The sequence below is a fragment of the Lissotriton vulgaris genome, chromosome 9, assembly GCF_964263255.1.
Source record: "Lissotriton vulgaris chromosome 9, aLisVul1.2, whole genome shotgun sequence".
Taxonomy (NCBI): domain Eukaryota; kingdom Metazoa; phylum Chordata; class Amphibia; order Caudata; family Salamandridae; genus Lissotriton; species Lissotriton vulgaris.
In genome coordinates, this window is record NC_141697.1 from 658,554,463 (window position 1) to 658,574,174 (window position 19,712).

A 19,712-nucleotide genomic window follows, 5' to 3' on the forward strand; every position below is an offset into this window, starting at 1 on the left:
ACTATTTTTGGATCAGGAGTGGAAGACAAAACTTGGTATTAATATGGGAAACATCTAACCACCATCAGAGTGAATCACAAATCTCTATGACAACTGAAAGTACAGTCTGATAACTTTCATAATATTGGATCATTTGATTATCCACCCATGTCTGAAACCACAGCTACTCAATAAAGAGAGTTTATTTGCTTATCTTAAATAAAAGTTCTTACCTGCAAATTGGTAAAAGAACTTTGTGTCTTCCATTGTACTATTGCTTACCTTTGCATCCAGTTTAGCAAAAACAATTTATATGACAGAAATTGTAGCTTTAGCAATCAGCTCTTCTGTACCATATCCTTATCCTAGACATGCTTCCATAGGTGGCATCATGCTGCAAACAAGCATCCAGAAGCAGCAGTCAAGGTACTCAACCCATTTAAAGTAACATCTGGTGGTAAGTGGAGGTGAGGTGCCATTATTCCCAGTCAAGTAGTATATTTTTGTGTTCTACAGTCCAGAAAAACTTTATAAGTAATATCAGGGTATGTAAATCAGGTTACATGTTGCCTTGCTGAAAGTGCTGAAAGAAGATAGAAAGAATGCCCCTTAGGGAACATTCACGAAAATCAGAAACAGGCTGTCATGAGTGATGTGACTTCTGCCTGCTTGGTAAGAAAAAGAATATAAGTATGCTTCCCAGCTGAGATAAACAGCTCCATAATGATGCTGTGGGGAAGGCAACCGTTGTGTTTCTTTAAATCATACACTGTCAGCCATTTCCAGCATTTCACATGCGCTATTGCAACCACCAATTTAATTGCTTGCATTATTTACTAGTGTAATACAATTTTAGGAATATACATAGGCTTTCCAGCATATGTGGATTGAGAATGCACACTTGAATAGTAAGTTTCGTTGACAAGAGTGTTTGAGGCTAAGCATTAAATCTTAGTTGCATACTCCACAAAATGACTGCATTCTGTGGCTCCAAGAGGAAAAACCTTGGAGGTCTCCACATCAAGAATCAGGTACTGTAAACATGCTACCCGCATCCCCATTCGTGATTCCGATTTTATTTTATTTATTTTTTATTTATTAATATACTCTAACCATCACTAACAATAATACATCCAAACCTTCAATTTGTTCGGATGATGATTTATAACTTGAACAATTACTGATGACATGTTCCTTACATAGTCTTTTCACTATGTCTACACTGAACCCTTTACCACGTGGCTCCGTTCCCATAGTTACTGGAGTATTACCAGGAAGCTGTGTAGCCAGCACTCATTTGGCTGGGATCACACCGGTTTGACCTATACACCGCAGCGTCTTCGTTAACGGTAAGCCCCTTTGAATTACGTGGCGTTGTTTTCACCACGCGCTGCCCAGCGTCCCCCGACGAGCACGCCAGTAACTTACGCCTTGCTCCTCTTCCTTTTATTTCAGCGGGCGACTCTGGAATGAACATACAGCGCCTTGCTATTTGGGAACGACCGTTACTCATTCCCCTTCCCCGGGTAAGCCATCTGGGTGTCATTTTTTGATTTCGTTTTTTGATTTCGGATACTGCTTTTAGTCCTAAGATTAAAAGACCTACTTAGCTCCTTATTATTGTTTCTTCAGACACTTCGTTTGATGAATTCCTGCCCAGCGTCCCGGGCCATTTTCCCGCTCCAGCCACCCGCATCTAGACGTAAGTTCTTTTAATTTAACACACTGGCCATTTTGAGCTCGTGGTATATATCTTAGCCCCCATTAGAAAGCCCACTGCAATTTGTTTTTAATCCTCTTAGGATTCAATGACAGCGGAATCCACTCTACAGACGAGCACCGATTAATTGAGGTATGCTCTTCACAGACCGTGTGCCCATGTCAATTATCCATTTTTGGTTTGTAATACATGAGTTAGTAATTTTGTACTCAATTCTTAATACCAATAGGTTGCTAGCCCCCCACCAGTCCTGATGAAGACCCCGCCGTAAGGTTTCTAGTAATTCCTGCCATCCAGTGGGTCGAAACGTCGACAACCCTCCATTATAACCCAGCCCCACGTCTGAGACTATGTCAATTATGCAATACTTGGGGCATGTGTTTGTTTAAACGGACTATCTGGATTTATCATTGTCCTTATAATACAATTTACTGATAATTATTTGAGACTGTTGCTTGCTTTTACTGTTACTATCCCCACCTCCACTATCCTCACCATATCACTCCTCCCGTACTCCCCAGGGGCACTGTTCAACCTTTATAAAATGAATAATGTTGGATACTATATCCCTGCTTTATCTACTTTGTGATTAAAACATCGTAGACTCACTATGTGTATTATCTCTAATTAATTTTGGTCAATATGTATGTTTCCTTGCTGGGACCCCTTCCCTCTCAATAGCATTGTAACCCAGGTCCCAGTGACTATTCTTGGGTAAACCCCCCCTTAGCTTTACAAGGAGAGGGAAGGCAGACAACAGAAAAAACCTCGAGAGAGAAACCAGGTACCTTCGAAGACCTGACCCTGAATTAATTTGAATCATACTGGAGCCAGACATCACTCCATGGCAACTCAGCAGTGTCATAGGGGTCCATCAGACTTGGAGTAGAATTCCCAAATCAAAAAGAATTGCCCAGCAGTACCTAGCAATTGGGTCCAATCCAAGAGGATCTCAGGGCTCATAAGTGACAAATTATGGTTAAACTAATGATGTTTTTAGGATACATTAGAGTCATGGGAACACAGTTGGAGAGATATTTTGTAAAAACTTACATTTACGTGATGTGTACAGTTATTTTCCATAATTGCCTCTGGTATGTACAGTTGTAAATTGTAAGAAGGTTTTGTGGTACCAGAAGGGGGTACCTACTACCCCTCATAGCAAGACCTAACCCCCATTCCAGTCTCAGAGAGCAAATTGCTGCTCTCTTTATGGAGGCAAAAGCCCTGTCACCTACTCTGGCTGCTGTGCCACTGAATATGTTCGCACAATAAGGGCAATGTTCTTTCTATTTTTTATTTATTTTTTTGTTCAGGATACAAAGAGAGAAATTAGCATTTAAATGTCACATTATAACACCTTTCATTTACCCATATCTCCCCAACGACACATCAATGTTAATCCATTTAAATTGCCTTTACCTGTACACTTATTCATTCTTTAATATATTTATTTATTTATTTATTTATTTAGTGTTTTATAGAGCGCAAACCAGACCCGTGAGGGTATCAGAGCGCTTTACAGTAGTATGGAGTGGGATAACAGGACAAAAAAAGGGGGGGGGGAGTAGAAAGGATAGGGAGCACATTGTAGGATACAGTACATGGCAAGAACTTCAAGCGGAGACAGATATCCTGTTAAGAAAAAGGGCAATAGAAGACTTCCCTTTGTCTCAAAGGGGAAAGGGTCTATACTCAAGGTTCTTGCTGGTACAAAAAAAGGACAAAAAAGAGTTCAGGCCCATTCTGGATTTGCGACAAGCAAACAAATGGATTTGCAGTGAGAAATTTCACATGCTGTCCTTGCACCAGATTTATCCTCAGCTGCAGCGGGGGGACTGGCTTTGCGCCATAGATCTGCATGACGCGTACTTCCATGTGCCCATTGCACGGAAACAACGGAAGTTCCTGCGCTTCCTCGTCGGCACCAATCACTATCAGTACACCGTACTACCATTTGGTCTGAAGTCTGCACCCAGGACTTTTTCAAAATGCATGGCAGTGGTGGCAGCGCACCTGAGAAAGAACAAGGTGTTTGTCTACCCGTACCTGGACGACTGGTTGATCAAAGCCTCCACCTTCCAGGAAGCGCAATTGCATTTCAACAGGACGGCCATGCGGATGAACCAGCTGGGTTTACACATCAACATGTCCAAATCCGTCCCAACTCCTGTTCAGTGCCTACAGTACTTGGGAACCTCCATCAATACTCTCAGGGCAAGCGTGTCTCCTTCGGAGGAGCGACGCTTATCGATCCTTCGGAAGGCTCAGGCTCTCATGTCCGTTCCATCAACGACAGTGAGGATGGTGTCTTCTCTTCTGGGGTCGATGGCTTCTTGCATCTTCCTCACATCTCATGCACACCTCCACATGATACCGCTGCAGGAATGTCTAGAGGATCAATGGGACCAGAAATGAGGGAGCTGGGACGACAGGATCTAACTGTCTCTGCACGCTCAACAGTCCCTGAGATGGTGGTGTCCAGCGGAGAACCTCCTCAAGGGAGTTTCGCTCCACAAGGACATTCCCATACAGACTATTGTCACAAATGCTTCTCTCCACGGCTGGGGAACACATTCGGACCATCTACAGATCCAAGGAACGCGGTCCCAGGTGAAATCCACGTACCACATCAATTTCCTGGAACTCAGAGCTGTTCATTTGGCACTGAAGGCTTTTCATTCCTCCTTCCAGACCAACTCCTTACTTGTACAGACGGACAATACGACCACAATGTATTACCTCAACAAGCAGGGGGGCTCGAGATCACACACACTGTCCCAGGAAGCGCAGGCGATCTGGCACTGGCTGCTAGCCAGAGGACTGACGATAACGGCTACCCATCTACTGGGTGTGCAGAACGCTCAGGCGGATGCACTCAGCAGGCTCGACCAGGAAAACCACGAGTGGGTTCTAAACGACGAGGTGCTAGGAAACATCTTCGAAAGATGGGGCACCGCAGAAATAGATCTGTTCGCCACCGCCGAAAACAGAAAATGCCAAGACTTTGCCTAGAGGCTTTACCAACCGGGGACTCTGGGGAATGCGTTATGGATCAGCTGGTCGAACAGCTTTCTGTACGCTTTTCCGCCCATTCCCCTGATTCCGGCAGAACTCATCAAGCTGTCTCAATCCAGAGCGCCAATGATCCTCATTGCTCCGGAGTGGCCTCGACAGTGGTGGTTCACAGACCTGCTCCACCGGTCTCTCCAACCCCACCTGCGACTTCCATGTCAGCCGGACCTTCTAACAAAGTTCGGGGGACAGATGGTGCACCCCAACCTCTCATCGTTGAGTTTGGCTGCATGGCTCCTGAGATAGTACAATATGGACACTTGAATTTGCTTGAAAACTGCATGGAAATACTTAAGGAGGCTAAAAGATTATCCACAAGGACTTCCTATGCATACAAGTGGAAAAGGTTCTGCATCCGGTGCGCATCCAAGAACGCTGATCCTACCTCCTGCAAGGAAGATGTCATCCTTCCATACCTCTTGCATTTGGCTCAATCTGGCATTAATTTCTATACTATTAAGGTTCACCTCGCAACATTAACTGCGTATAGGAAATGCCCTTCACAAACATCCTTTTTCCAGATTCCTGTAATAAAAGATTTTTTGGAAGGATTAAAGAAGGTATTTCCCCCCGTTAGGCATCCTTCGCCTTCATGGGAGCAGAATGTGGTGCTGTCCAGGTTGATGAAGGAGCCTTTTGAGCCTATTCATAAGGCTTCACTACAGCATTTATCTTGGAAGGCGGCCTGCCTTGTGGCTATAACATCGGCCCGCAGGGTGAGTGAGATCCAGGCTTTGTGTTGCCAAGAGCCGTATACTGTTTTTCATGCTTCCAATGTTGCATGAGGACTCACCCTAAGTTCCATCCTAAAGTCATTTCTGATTTCCATGTTAATCAGACGATAACTTTACCTACATTTTTCCAACATCCTTCTTCTCCGGCGGAGAGGTCTCTTCATTCCCTGGATGTAAAAGGGTGTTGAAATTCTACTTGGTCAATTATGGTTCGGTCAAGACTGGTCTTCCCACCTCAAAACAGTCCATCTCTAGGTGGATTGTGTCCTGTATCCAATTATATTACCAAAAGGCTAACAAGACCTTAGGGGGTAAGGTTAAGGCTCATTCCACCAGGGCCAAAGCGGCTACAACAGCTTTGCTACGTAATGTTCCCATTGCAGATATCTGTAGGGCTGCCACGTGGAAGTCTGTCCATACCTTTGCCAAACACTACTGCCTGGATTCTGATGCCAGGGCAGACGCTCAGGTTGGGCAGGCTTTTTTGAGGAATTTGTTTACACAATAGTGGTTTTGTCTGTTTCCTCCGCCGCTGGTTTGGTTTCTTGGTATGGCCTTGCCTTTCTATTCACAAGATTATGACTGTACACAGAGATCCCCTACTACAGAAGGAGTAGTTTCTTACCTGTAACTCCAGTTCTGTAGTAGGGGTATCTCTGTTATAGTCATAAGCGCCCGCCCTCCTCCCCGGTGGATGAAACAATAATGTACTGAATGCTAGAGGCCTAGCTTTATACACCTTCAAAAAGAACTGAAAATAAAAGGCCTTTGGCTGTGCATCCTGGGATACCGAGGGTCTCTGGAGAGTTCCTTAAAGTCACAGTATCCCTTTTACAGACACATAATGGCAGCCTATGGGGCTTGTCTGTCCAAGTAGCGCAAGAAGAGTGTAGTTCCTAACAGAGGAAGGGGATGGGAAAGACAAGTCTCTTGTCATGCTGCCCTCACACACCCCGAAAGGTGTCATGCTTCATCACTGGAAACATTATTACCCACTAGGACATCCATCATTTTTTTAATTAAGCAGGTACTACCAAGAACATTACAATTATTGTATAGGACAGTCCCTGACCTATTTTAAACCACCACCTTTGTGCACACACTTTTTCATCATCCCTATACCCGCACGAACCCATACGGCTTCTCTAAAAAGATCTCCGATAAAGAGCCCCGGAAACGGTGAGCCTTTCGAGCATTGCAGGGCCGGCCCGACGAGGAGCAAGGCCCAATGATGAAGCATGACACCTTTCGGGGTGTTTGAGGGCAACAATACAAGAGACTTGTCTTTCCCATCCCCTTCCTCTGTTAGGAACTACACTTCTTGCGCTACATGCTCTTGCTGAGCCATGTAGGTAGGACCTGTTTAAATACCAACCACCTTTCTTTTATATGCTTGTCTGTCCAACCCTTCCTCTCTATCATGGCAAAGGATTTTTGTGAAGGGGATTTTCTCTAGGTGTGAAACTTTACAAAATGTATAAAATGTAATATTAGTTGGCTATCTTTGTCTCTTCGAGATGAAGTGCTGGCCAATGTAGCCTTGTAGTTTTAGGCTGCATTATTTGTCTTTGATTTTCTCTTAAGTGTCTATGCAGACTGCAGAAGAAGACAACTTAAGAGACTATTTCAATTGCTTCGGGGTCCACGCACATGGGCGGGACTATTCACAAGATTATGACTATAACAGAGATACCCCTACTACAGAACTGGAGTTACAGGTAAGAAACTACTCCTTCAATAAATATATTGAAAAGGTCCCAATGTGCATTCTCTGTATATTTCACAGAGTGACTGAGCGAAAGGTTCTGATCTGTTACCACGATCCCTGAGGGGTCAGGGTTGTCATGTTCAATGGTTACAATTCGCTCCCTTGTAAGGTTAGGGGGGCTTATGGTGGTACTGTGAGTTAGATGGTCTCTAGGCCAACATATCCTGCGAGGTGCCCGGAATCAGTTTGGGAACTTCACTCAAAGTTTATGTTGTCCAAAAAATGCACAAATCTCATGGATTAGTAGGAACTACACAACAATAGAGCCTCCATCAAGAGAGGAATGAAGAGTGGAGGTAAAATGTGACAGAAGATACGCCATTTTCACTTGATCCACGTGTCCATTCTCTCTCTTCAAGCAATAAAGTGCAGTTTGTAAGAGGATAGTGTTAGTTTCTGTTGGAAATCCACCTGAAAGGTTATGGTGAAGAGAAGCCAAACTCTGAAAAATTATCTGTGATTGAACTTGCTCTCCAACTTAACAGGAGGGCTCCATGATGAACCAGTTTTTGTCTTGAAATTAGCGTTTAGCACAACTAAAGTAGCTAATTGTCAGTAAGGTAACCTTGAGGTTCACAGTGAAACAAAACAGCAAACAAAAATACAATTCCGAAATAGGAAACTTAAAGAGAGGTACAGGCAGAGAGTAAACATGTCCAGTTACTTATGTGGCTCAAAAACAAGAGACATCTCTTGCTTTGAAAGGAAACATTTCTATTCTCTCTATCCCCATAACCTTGATCAGTGACCTCATGGGAGGATGCTGTGCTACTACAGTCACTTCACAGTCTACTGGTATTCATATTTTAGACCTTGCTCTGTCAGCATATTGACCTGTCAAAGAGACATTCATGTCCCACTGTAAAAGAGGCCCTTCAGGAAAAGAAAGGAATGGCATTCAGAAACTCTATTGGGCATACACCTCTTCTGTTGGACTCAGATCCTATTAGACAGGAACACTTAGTGTTCAAATATCAAAGGTTTAGGAAGAGACTTGAAGCGGATGTGATTCCTTACCTTGACCCAGAGATCTGAGGAGTTAGGCAGATCTGCTAGGCTATGAGTTTTGTCTCTACAGCTCTCCGCTCATTGACTAAACAGTTTACTGATTAGTTTCCCTTCCAGACTAAAACACCCAAACTGCTTTAGGGTAGCTAATACCTGGTGTCTGGAGAAGTGTAACAGTTCTGTCCCATTTTAACACGTCTGCAATTCCTTGCATGACCACTATTGCTACTCAAAGGCTTCTACCCAGCATTGCCCTTACTATTTTTGGATCCGGAGTGGAAGACAAAACTTGGTATTAATATGGGAATCATCTAACCACCATCATAGTGAATCACAAATCTCTATGACAACTGAAAGTACAGTCTGATAACTTTCATAATATTGGATCATTTGATTATCCACCCATGTCTGAAACCACAGCTACTCAATAAAGAGAGTTTCTTTGCTTATCTTAAATAAAAGTTCTTACCCGCAAATTGGTAAAAGAACTTTTTGTCTTCCATTGTACTATTGCTTACCTTTGCATCCAGTGGAGCAAAAACAATTTATATGACAGAAATTGTAGCTTTAGCAAGCAGCTCTTCTGTACCATATCCTTATCCTAGACATACTTCCATAGGTGGCATCATGCTGCAAACAAGCATCCAGAAGCAGCAGTCAAGGTACTCAACCCATTTAAAGTAACATCTGGTGGTAAGTGGAGGTGAGGTGCCATTATTCCCAGTCAAGTAGTATATTTTTGTGTTCTAGAGTCCAGAAAAACTTTATAAGTAATATCAGGGTATGTAAATCAGGTTACATGTTGCCTTGCTGAAAGTGCTGAAAGAAGATAGAAAGAATGCCCCTTAGGGAACATTCATGAAAATTAGAAACAGGCTGTAATGAGTGATGTGACTTCTGCCTGCTTGGTAAGAAAAAGAATATGAGTATGCTTCCCAGCTGAGATAAACAGCTCCATAATGATGCTGTGGGGAAGGCAACCGTTGTGTTTCTTTAAATCATACACTGTCAGCCATTTCCAGCATTTCACATGCGCTATTGCAACCACCAATTTAATTGCTTGCATTATTTACTAGTGTAATACAATTTTAGGAATATACATAGGCTTTCCAGCATATGTAGATTGAGAATGCGCACTTGAATAGTAAGTTTTGTTGACAAGAGTGTTTGAGGCTAAGCATTAAATCTTAGTTGCATACGCCACAAAATGACTGCATACTGGGGCTCCAAAAGGAAAAACCTAGGAGGTCTCCACATCAAGAATCAGGTACTGTAAACATGCTACCCGCATCCCCATTCGTGATTCCGATTTTATTTTATTTATTTTTTATTTATTAATATACTCTAACCATCACTAACAATAATACATCCAAACCTTCAATTTGTTCGGATGATGATTTATAACTTGAACAATTACTGATGACATGTTCCTTACATAGTCTTTTCACTATGTCTACACTGAACCCTTTACCACGTGGCTCCGTTCCCATAGTTACTGGAGTATTACCAGGAAGCTGTGTAGCCAGCACTCATTTGGCTGGGATCACGCCGGTTTGACCTATACACCGCAGCGTCTTCGTTAACGGTAAGCCCCTTTGAATTACTCAATTGGAGGCAAGGGTTACATCCGTGGAACACAGTGTTTCCACGCTTAAGGAATCTGCTAAAACCGCCCATATACACTCTCAGGTCTCCTCTCTTCAAAAACAGGTTGAGGACCTTGAAAACAGGAATAGACGCAACAATTTGCGAATCTACGGCCTTGTGGAGGGCTGCGAGGGGAGTGATCCTATTGCTTTCTTTAAATCCTTTCTTCCCAAACTTCTGCATCTTCCAGAGGACACCGTTCTCAACATACAAAGGGCTCACAGGCTTGGTCGAGCCCCTTCATCTACGTCTCCTTCAGCAAAGCCCAGGGGTGTCATCATGTACTTCTTACAATACACTGACCTTCTGAAGGTCCTCTCAGCAGCTAGAGCCGCTCCTCGTCTCACTTGGTCTGGATCTTCCTTGTTCTTTGCGCAGGATTACGCTAAAGCTACAGCCAACCGTCGCAAAGCCTTTTTGGACATGAGACCTGCACTCCGCTCCATTGGTGCTCGCTATGGGCTCTTCCATCCATGTCTCTTTAGAGTCACATATAACAACAAGACGACGACCTACGAAGATCCTGTTCGACTCCAGAGCTTCCTAAACTCCTGCCAAGCACCGACTATGGATACTTCTGGTCCCTCTTCGGCATTTCCTCCTTGACTTATGTGGCTAATGTAACATTTACTCCCTTGCCATTCAGTATTATCTGCATAGGTTTTTGCATAGATGTATTATTCTTATTATAGTTATTTATGCCTTGTGTTCTTGTTTCTTCTTTTCATGTTACTCTTGTTGTTCATCATGTTCATTCTCTTTTCTCCGCTTTTATATATATTGCCTTTATTGATACATCCTTCGCATTGTTCATTTGATTGTTCTGTTTAGCTTCTTCCCTTAATGCTTTTCTTCTCTTTTTACAGACAATCCCTACAACTTCATGTTTTCCCAGTCGGGTGGTTCGCTTGCCCGGATTGTCCTGCCTCCTCCAGTTGGCTCTATCCTCCCCGTCTTACACGTTTGATTCCCCTTCCTGTTCGTGTTCCCTCACCTCCCCTAACTGTAAGTATATTTCCTTTCCTTACGGACATGTCCCTCTTTGAGAATACCCTTATTCGTTTCTTCCTTTTACCCTTTCTTCTTCTTTTTTTCTTCAAGGTGTCGTTTTTTCTTTTCCTTCTTCGATCTCGTCATATCCAGTTATGTTCTACTTCTTCATCTTTTTTGCTTCTTCTCCTTTTCTTTTTATGTCTCTTTCATACTTTAACTGTCAGCTCTTATTGTAGTGAATTTCCATCTGTTCTATTTTTTTAATGTCGGTACGTATTGTTTCATGGAACGTCAAAGGTCTTAATTCTCCCATTAAGAGGCAACGAATCCTTTCTCACCTTGCTAAACTGAATGTAGATTTCGCTTTTCTACAAGAAACTCATTTAACTGAAATAGAATCTGTTAAGCTTAAGAGAGGATGGGTGGGAGAGGTACACTTTGCGCCTGGAGATGGTAAGGGGAATGGAGTTGCTATCCTTATTCGTAAATCTCTTACTTATTCTGTTTTAGAAACTGATTTTGATTCTGGCGGTAGATGGTCTTTTGTCAAGCTTTCCTTGAGGGGTGTTCCACTCTCCCTCCTTAACATCTATGCCCCTACAGGTGGTCATCCCAATTTTTGGCGTGAGATGGCTACTCGCATCACTAATCTTATAGATGATCATTTTATCCTAGCGGGAGATTGTAATCAACCTCTCGATCCTTTCTTAGACCGCAACTCCAAAACCGCTTTTATTCCAAACAAGCCCCATAAACTCTTCACCCATGCTATTTCACAGCATAAACTCATTGATGCTTGGCGCCTTTGCAATCCAACAACTAGAGAATTCACTTTCTACTCTCCCTCTCATCATTCTCAATCGCGTATTGATTATTTTTTTATGTCACATCATCTTGCACAATCCCTTACTCATGCTGAAATTGGTCCTATTCTTTTATCTGATCTTGCTCCTGTTCTTATTAACATTGATGTCCTACCCAAAGTTACTGGACCAAAGAGATGGCGTTTTAATAACTCCCTACTTTTAGATCCTAAATTTACCACCTCTTTCATTGACTTTTTCAATGAATACTTTACTTTCAATGACACTCCCTCTATTCCGACCCATACAATTTGGGATGCCTTCAAAGCCACGGCTAGGGACTTCATCATTCGTTTTGTGTCCGCAAAGCGGAAGGTTGCACGTAAACATACCAATGACCTCCTCCGCAGGATTAAGAGTTTGGAGCACTCCTATTATACCTCTCACTCAAAGGAAAGCTTGACAGCACTTATTGACGCTAAGTTAAAATTTAACAAGAAATGTACAGAGGATGCTTCTCTTTACTTGTTGAAATCTAGTTCTAAATTTTATGGTGGGAAAAATAAGGCAGGGAAAATTCTAGCTAATTACTTAAAAATTAAGCATAATAAGCTCAATATTGAATCTGTATTTGATGAAAATGGTACCCCTAAACATAAAGATGCTGATATTCTCGATGAATTTTCTCATTTCTACTCCACCCTCTACTCTTCTGAAACTCATCCTACTGCTCAATCTCTCTCTGCTTTTTTCTCTACCATCCGCAAACCAGACCATTTTCCCATTGACTTAACCTCTCTGGACTTAGATGTTTCTCAGAAGGAGTTACTCTCTGCTCTCAATTCCCTTAAAAAGGATAAAGCTCCAGGACCTGATGGTTTCACTGTCGAGTTTTATCTTCATTTTTCCGCATTATTGATTCCCAAGTTGCATTCTCTTATTGACTCCTTTGTTACCTTAGGCGGTTCTTCAGGTACCTTCGCTGATGCCCACATTTGCATTATTCCTAAGGAGGGTAAAGATTCTAGATACTGTAAAAATTATAGACCAATTTCCCTCGTCAACATTGACTATAAGATTTATGCCAAATCTCTTGCAGCTCGATTAGACTCCTTTTTACCTGATTTACTTGGGCCTGAGCAATCTGGTTTTGTTAAAGGCCGTTTTATTACAGATAATACTAGGCTTTTGTTTAACGTTTTGTCCAAATCCTCTCGCTTTTCAGGCTCCTTAGCAGCTATTGCCTTGGACGCAGAAAAAGCGTTTGATAGAGTAGAATGGACCTATCTTTTTTCTGCCCTTAAGTGGTTTGGCTTTGGTCCCAAATTCATTTCCTTAATTTCCTTTCTTTATTCCAATCCTAGAGCAGCGGTTTGTGCAAATGGTCTGGTTTCCCCCTTCTTTGACCTGGGCAGGGGTGTTCGACAAGGCTGCCCATTATCTCCCTTTCTCTTTAACTTAGCTTTGGAACCCTTCCTTTCCAAACTTAGACAAAACCCTGACATTCACGGCTTTCACTTCTCACAATCTCATATTAAGCTTGCTGCTTATGCTGAAGACATTTTGCTCTTTATCTCTAATCCCACTGTTTCTATCCCTGCCTTTCTTTCTGAAGTTCATGAATATTCACTGATTTCTGGATATAAACTAAACAATGACAAGTGCGAAATTTTGCCCCTCACTAACTTAACTTTCAAACCAGACTTTGCTGAATCCAATTTCACCTGGAGCTCCTCTCATATCAAATATTTAGGATTACACGTTACTCCCTCCATCACGGATACGATCTCACTTTGCCTTAATAAATGTATCCAGAAATTAACTGATCTTACTACCAAATGGCACCCACTTTATCTCTCCTGGTGGGGACGCCTTGACACTATTAAAATGATGCTTTTACCTATTGTTTTATATACCATCTCCAATATCCCTGTCTCTATTCCCATGCCATTTTTTAGGAAGATTCACTCCACTCTCACTTCCTTTCTCTGGTCAGGCAAAAAACCCCGGATGTCTCTTTTCCGATTGTCACGTCCTAAATCAGAAGGAGGTGTCAATTTCCCTGACTTTCCGACCTATCATAAAGCTTTTCTTTTACGCCAAGCTTCTCTCTGGCTACGTGATCCCGAAGACTCCTGTCCTCTTTGGGTAACTATAGAACGTCTTTCTCTTTCCCCATTTACCTTTGCTGAATTTCTATCTTTCTCACGCAAACCACAGATATCATCCATTCCCATACATAAACACACCACCAAGCTACTCCTAGCCTCCTCCCCAACCATTCCCTCCTCTGTTGCTGATTTTTTATCCTCTACTATTTGGCATAATAACAATATCCTTATTAAGGGCAAGCCTTTTTATTGGAAATCCTGGCGACAAAAAGGTTTGATTTGGGTATCTCAACTTTTCTCTCAATCCAACTTTTTATCCTTTCCCATGCTACGCCTCTCTTTTGATTTACCTGCTTCCTTTGCTCGTAACTATCTTTTATTGAAAGAAGCAGTCTTGCCTATTTTCACCCAGATTCTACATTCTCACAATCACTCTTCATCTCCCACTCCCACTTCACTACTACACTCTTTCCTTACTACTCACTCCAAAGCTTCCCTTATCTATGCATTTCTGCGCTCCAAGTCTCTTCCTCGCTCAAAATCTAAAGTAGAGGAGCAATGGGAAAATGACTTTAAAACTTCCTGGCCTATTACGCTTTGGGACAAGCTCTGGGTCAAACTTCGTAAGTCCTCCAGGTCTGCCACTCTCACTCAAACTCTATTTTTCATCTATAACAGACTCCTCTTTACACCGCATCTGCTTCACAACAGATTTTCTTCTGTTCCTGACCTCTGTTGGTCTTGCTCTGCTCCCACTGCTACTCTATTCCACATGCTTTTCTCCTGTACTATCATTCAAGACTTCTGGGAGCGAATCTGGTCCCAAATTAATCATATCTTTCATACCCAAATCCCTTTTGCCTTTATTCATATTTTTCTCGGTAGTCTCTCTCCATGTTGGGACCAAGTTACTTCAGACATACGAATTGTTGATTTGTTAATAGCGGTTGCATTCCAACAAATCACTGCCAACTGGAAAGATTTTACGAAGATATCGATTAAAGCATGGTGGTATAATGTATGTCATAACCATAGATTGGATACTGCTTTTGTTTTTCCTCCTCAATTAGCAACGAAACGTACTATTCTATGGCTTCCTATAACAATATACCTTGATGCCTCGGCTAAAAAGTCATTTCGTTTGCTCCCAACTCAGCAAGAAGTTCCCAAACCTCCTTGACTGACCTTCTCGTTCCTAATTATCCTTCTATATAACAGATATATTATTATTTTCCTTTTTTCTTTTTCAACATATGCTCTCACCTGATTTTCACTTGATTGACAGTTTCATTGTACTTCTTGTATGTATATTTATGCAACGATTCTCCAATTTATTTCGCTCCTTTTTTATATCATCTGTTTTATTGTATTGACACCTTTTTGTTCAATAAACTTTATTCGGAACTTAAAAAAGAATCAGGTACTGTAAACATGCTACCCGCATCCCCATTCGTGATTCCGATTTTATTTTATTTATTTTTATTTATTAATATACTCTAACCATCACTAACAATAATACATCCAAACCTTCAATTTGTTCGGATGATGATTTATAACTTGAACAATTACTGATGACATGTTCCTTACATAGTCTTTTCACTATGTCTACACGGAACCCTTTACCACGTGGCTCCGTTCCCATAGTTACTGGAGTATTACCAGGAAGCTGTGTAGCCAGCACTCATTTGGCTGGGATCACGCTGGTTTGACCTATACACCGCAGCGTCTTCATTACCGGTAAGCCCCTTTGACTTACGTGGCGTTGTTTTCACCACGCGCTGCCCAGCGTCCCCCGACGAGCACGCCAGTAACTTACGCCTTGCTCCTCTTCCTTTTAATTCAGTGGGCGATTCTGGAATGAACATACATCGCCTTGCTATTTGGGAACGACCGCTACTCATTCCCCTTCCCCGGGTAAGCCATCTGGGTGTCATTTTTTGATTTCGTTTTTTGATTTCGGATACTGCTTTTAGTCCTAATATTAAAAGACCTACTTAGCTCCTTATTATTGTTTCTTCAGACACTTCGTTTGATGAATTCCTGCCCAGCGTCCCGGGCCATTTTCCCGCTCCAGCCACCCGCATCTAGACGTAAGTTCTTTTAATTTAACACACTGGCCATTTTGAGCTCGTGGTATATATCTTAGCCCCCATTAGAAAGCCCACTGCAATTTGTTTTTAATCCTCTTAGGATTCAATGACAGCGGAATCCACTCTACAGACGAGCACCGATTAATTGAGGTATGCTCTTCACAGACCGTGTGCCCAAGTCAATTATCCATTTTTGGTTTGTAATACATGAGTTAGTAATTTTGTACTCAATTCTTAATACCAATAGGTTGCTAGCCCCCCACCAGTCCTGGTGAAGACCCCGCCGCAAGGTTTCTAGTAATTCCTGCCATCCAGTGGGTCGAAACGTTGACAACCCTCCATTATACCCCAGCCCCACGTCTGAGTCTATGTCAATTATGCAATACATGGGGCATGTGTTTGTTTAAACGGACTATCTGGATTTATCATTGTGCTTATAATACAATTTACTGATAAATATTTGAGACTGTTGCTTGCTTTTACTGTCACTATCCCCACCTCTACTATCCTCACCATATCACTCCTCCCGTACTCCCCAGGGGCACTGTTCAACCTTTATAAAATGAATAATGTTGGATACTATATCCCTGCTTTATCTACTTTGTGATTAAAACATCGTAGACTCACTATGTGTATTATCTCTAATTAATTTTGGTCAATATGTATGTTTCCTTGCTGGGACCCCTTCCCTCTCAATAGCATTGTAACCCAGGTCCCAGTGACTATTCTTGGGTAAACCCCCCCTTAGCTTTACAAGGAGAGGGAAGGCAGACAACAGAAAAAAACCTCGAGAGAGAAACCAGGTACCTTCGAAGACCTGACCCTGAATTAATTTGAATCATACTTGAGCCAGACATCACTCCATGGCAACTCAGCAGTGTCATAGGGGTCCATCAGACTTGGAGTAGAATTCCCAAATCAAAAAGAATTGCCCAGCAGTACCTAGCAATTGGGTCCAATCCAGGAGGATCTCAGGGCTCATAAGTGACAAATTATGGTTAAACTAATGATTTTTTTAGGATACATTAGAGTCATGGGAACACAGTTGGAGAGATATTTTGTAAAAACTTACATTTACGTGATGTGTACAGTTATTTTCCATAATTGCCTCTGGTATGTACAGTTGTAAATTGTAAGAAGGTTTTGTGGTACCAGAAGGGGGTAGCTACTACCCCTCATAGCAAGATCTAACCCCCATTCCAGTCTCAGAGAGCAAATTGCTGCTCTCTTTATGGAGGCAAAAGCCCTGTCACCTACTCTGGCTGCTGTGCCACTGAATATGTTCGTACAATAAGGGCAATGTTCTTTGTATTTTTTTTTTTTTTTTTTTGTTCAGGATACAAAGAGAGACATTAGCATTTAAATGTCACATTATAACACCTTCCATTTACCCATATCTCCCCAACGACACATCAATGTTAATCCATTTAAATTGCCTTTACCTGTACACTTATTCATTCTTTATTATATTTATTTATTTATTTATTTAGTGTTTTTATAGAGCGCAAACCGTGAGGGTATCAGAGCGCTTTACAGTAGTATCGAGTGGGATAACAGGACAAAAAAAGGGGGGGGGGAGTAGAAAGGATAGGGACCACATAGTAGGATACAGTACATGGCAAGAGAAACAATAATAATATCCGACTGCCTATTGGGATAGGAACAGAATGATACAATAAGCTAGAAAAGCAGACTCAACAGCCTGGAATATTGTTCGGCAGAGCAGGGTGGTAACAAAAGGAGAGGGGGACAAGGGATAGGGCTTTAACAATAGGTAAAGTCAGGTTATGGAGGAGAGTGTAACGTGAGCATTAGGAGAGGAATTTGCTCAATAGGAAAGTTTTAGTCTTCTTTTTGAAGTTAGCTAGAGACTGTATTTTCCTGATGGCGGGTGGGAGTGAGTTCCATATTTTTGGTGCGGCTCTGGATAAAGCCCGATTGTACATTCTTTTTTTCTTGGAGCGTGCAGGTTGGAGCAAAAGGTCTCTGACGGACCAGGAGTATCTAGCTCCGCCAGACAGAACAAGTTTCTGTGCGAGAAAGGCAGAGGACTTGGAGTAGAGAACCTTGTGGGTGATGCAGGCCAGTTTAAATCGGATTCTGGCCTCAAGCGGAAGCCAGTTCAGACCTTTAAGGTGGGGTGAAATATGGTCGAACTTCTTAGAGCCAGTTAAAAGTCTTGCAGCGGCGTTGAGGCAGGCTTTCAAGGGTGCAAAAGAGGTCTTAGGTAGGCCAGCGAGGTTGGAGCAACCATATTCTAGCCTGGAGATGAATAGAGCCTGAATTGCCGATTTTAGATCTGGGGGGTCGAGGAAAGGTTTCAGGTTTCTTAGATATTTCAAATGAAATGTGGCGTTGATATGGCCCCGCATGTTCAGGTTGCCGTCTAAGGTAATTCCTAGGGGTTTAGCAGAGTCCACAATGGTAGGAGAACAGTTGAGCACTGTGATAGCCTTGATCCAAACTTGAATGTCTGTATTGGCGTTAGGTGGTGAGATTAAGAGGAACTCAGTTTTTTTGGCATTGAGTTTAAGCTGGTATGATGTGAGCCAGTGAACCGTCAGCTTTAGGGCCTCGTTCAGGGAGCGGATGTCTTCTGGGGAAAAGATTTTGATGTAGAGCTGTGTGTCGTTGGCATACATGTGGTAGGAGATGTTGGCAGTATGCAGCACCTCGGTGAGCGGTTTGAGGTAGAGATTAAAGAGGGTAGGGGACAGGGTTGAGCCTTGAGGGACTCTCACTGTGATCGGAGAAAAAGCGGATAGGTTGCCGTTGATCAGGACTCTATGAGAGCGGTTCTGGAGGAAGGACCTAAACCACGCCAGAACAGTGCCATCCAGGTCCATCCTAAGTTTGAGGTGATTCAGGAGAATTTCGTAGTTGACCGTGTCAAAAGCCGAGGATAGGTCAAGGAGGATCAGGAGGCAGGTTTTGCCTTGGTCAAGGGCTTGAATGGCATCATCCACAATGTGGAGGAGAGTGGTTTCCGTGCTGTGTCCAGGTCTGAAGCAAGATTGCAAGTCATCTAGAAGGTGGAAGTTGGTAATATGTTGGCTCAGCTGCTGCAGTACACATTTTTCCAGCACTTTAGCTAGGAGAGGGATGTTTGAGATAGGTCTTTAGTTGTCGGGAGAAACCGGATCAAGTGTAGGTTTTTTTAAGATGGGGACAACTTGGCCGGCTTTGAGGGAGTCAAGAATCGATCCCTGTAGGAGGGAGGAGTTGATTATTGTCGTCCAAGAGGGAATGATAGCCTGAGGGCAGCAGCAAGGCAGTTTGATGGGAGAGGGTCGTTGAAGTGGTTGTTGGGGCTTAACGAAGAAAAGATTTTTGCGACCGATTGTTCATCATAGGCTTTGAAGTTGGACCATAACGCTTAGTTTTTGAGGGAGGTCTGGGAGGGCAGCGCGGAGTGTGGAGGAAGATCCGGAGGGGTTTGGGAATAGGCAGCAGACATGAGTTCCTTTCCTAGGGCAGAGATTTTATCACAGAAGAAGGAGGAAAATTGCTCGCATGTGATTGGAGATATAGGGGTTTCTTTGGAAGATTTAGCTAGTTTGTTGGATTGGTGTTTGACCAACTCTAATAATTTGCGAGGTCTATTCTTAGCGTTATCCAGTTCATTTCTGAAGAATTCTTTTTTTGAGTTGATGATGTTTTTGTTGTAGACGTTTTTTGGCTTGCCGGAGAAGTTTAAGATGGTCTGCGGAAGGGTTTTTTTTTTCAGTTCCGTTCTGTTTGCCGGAGGGATCTCCTCTCATTGTTAAGGGATCCGTTGAACCAC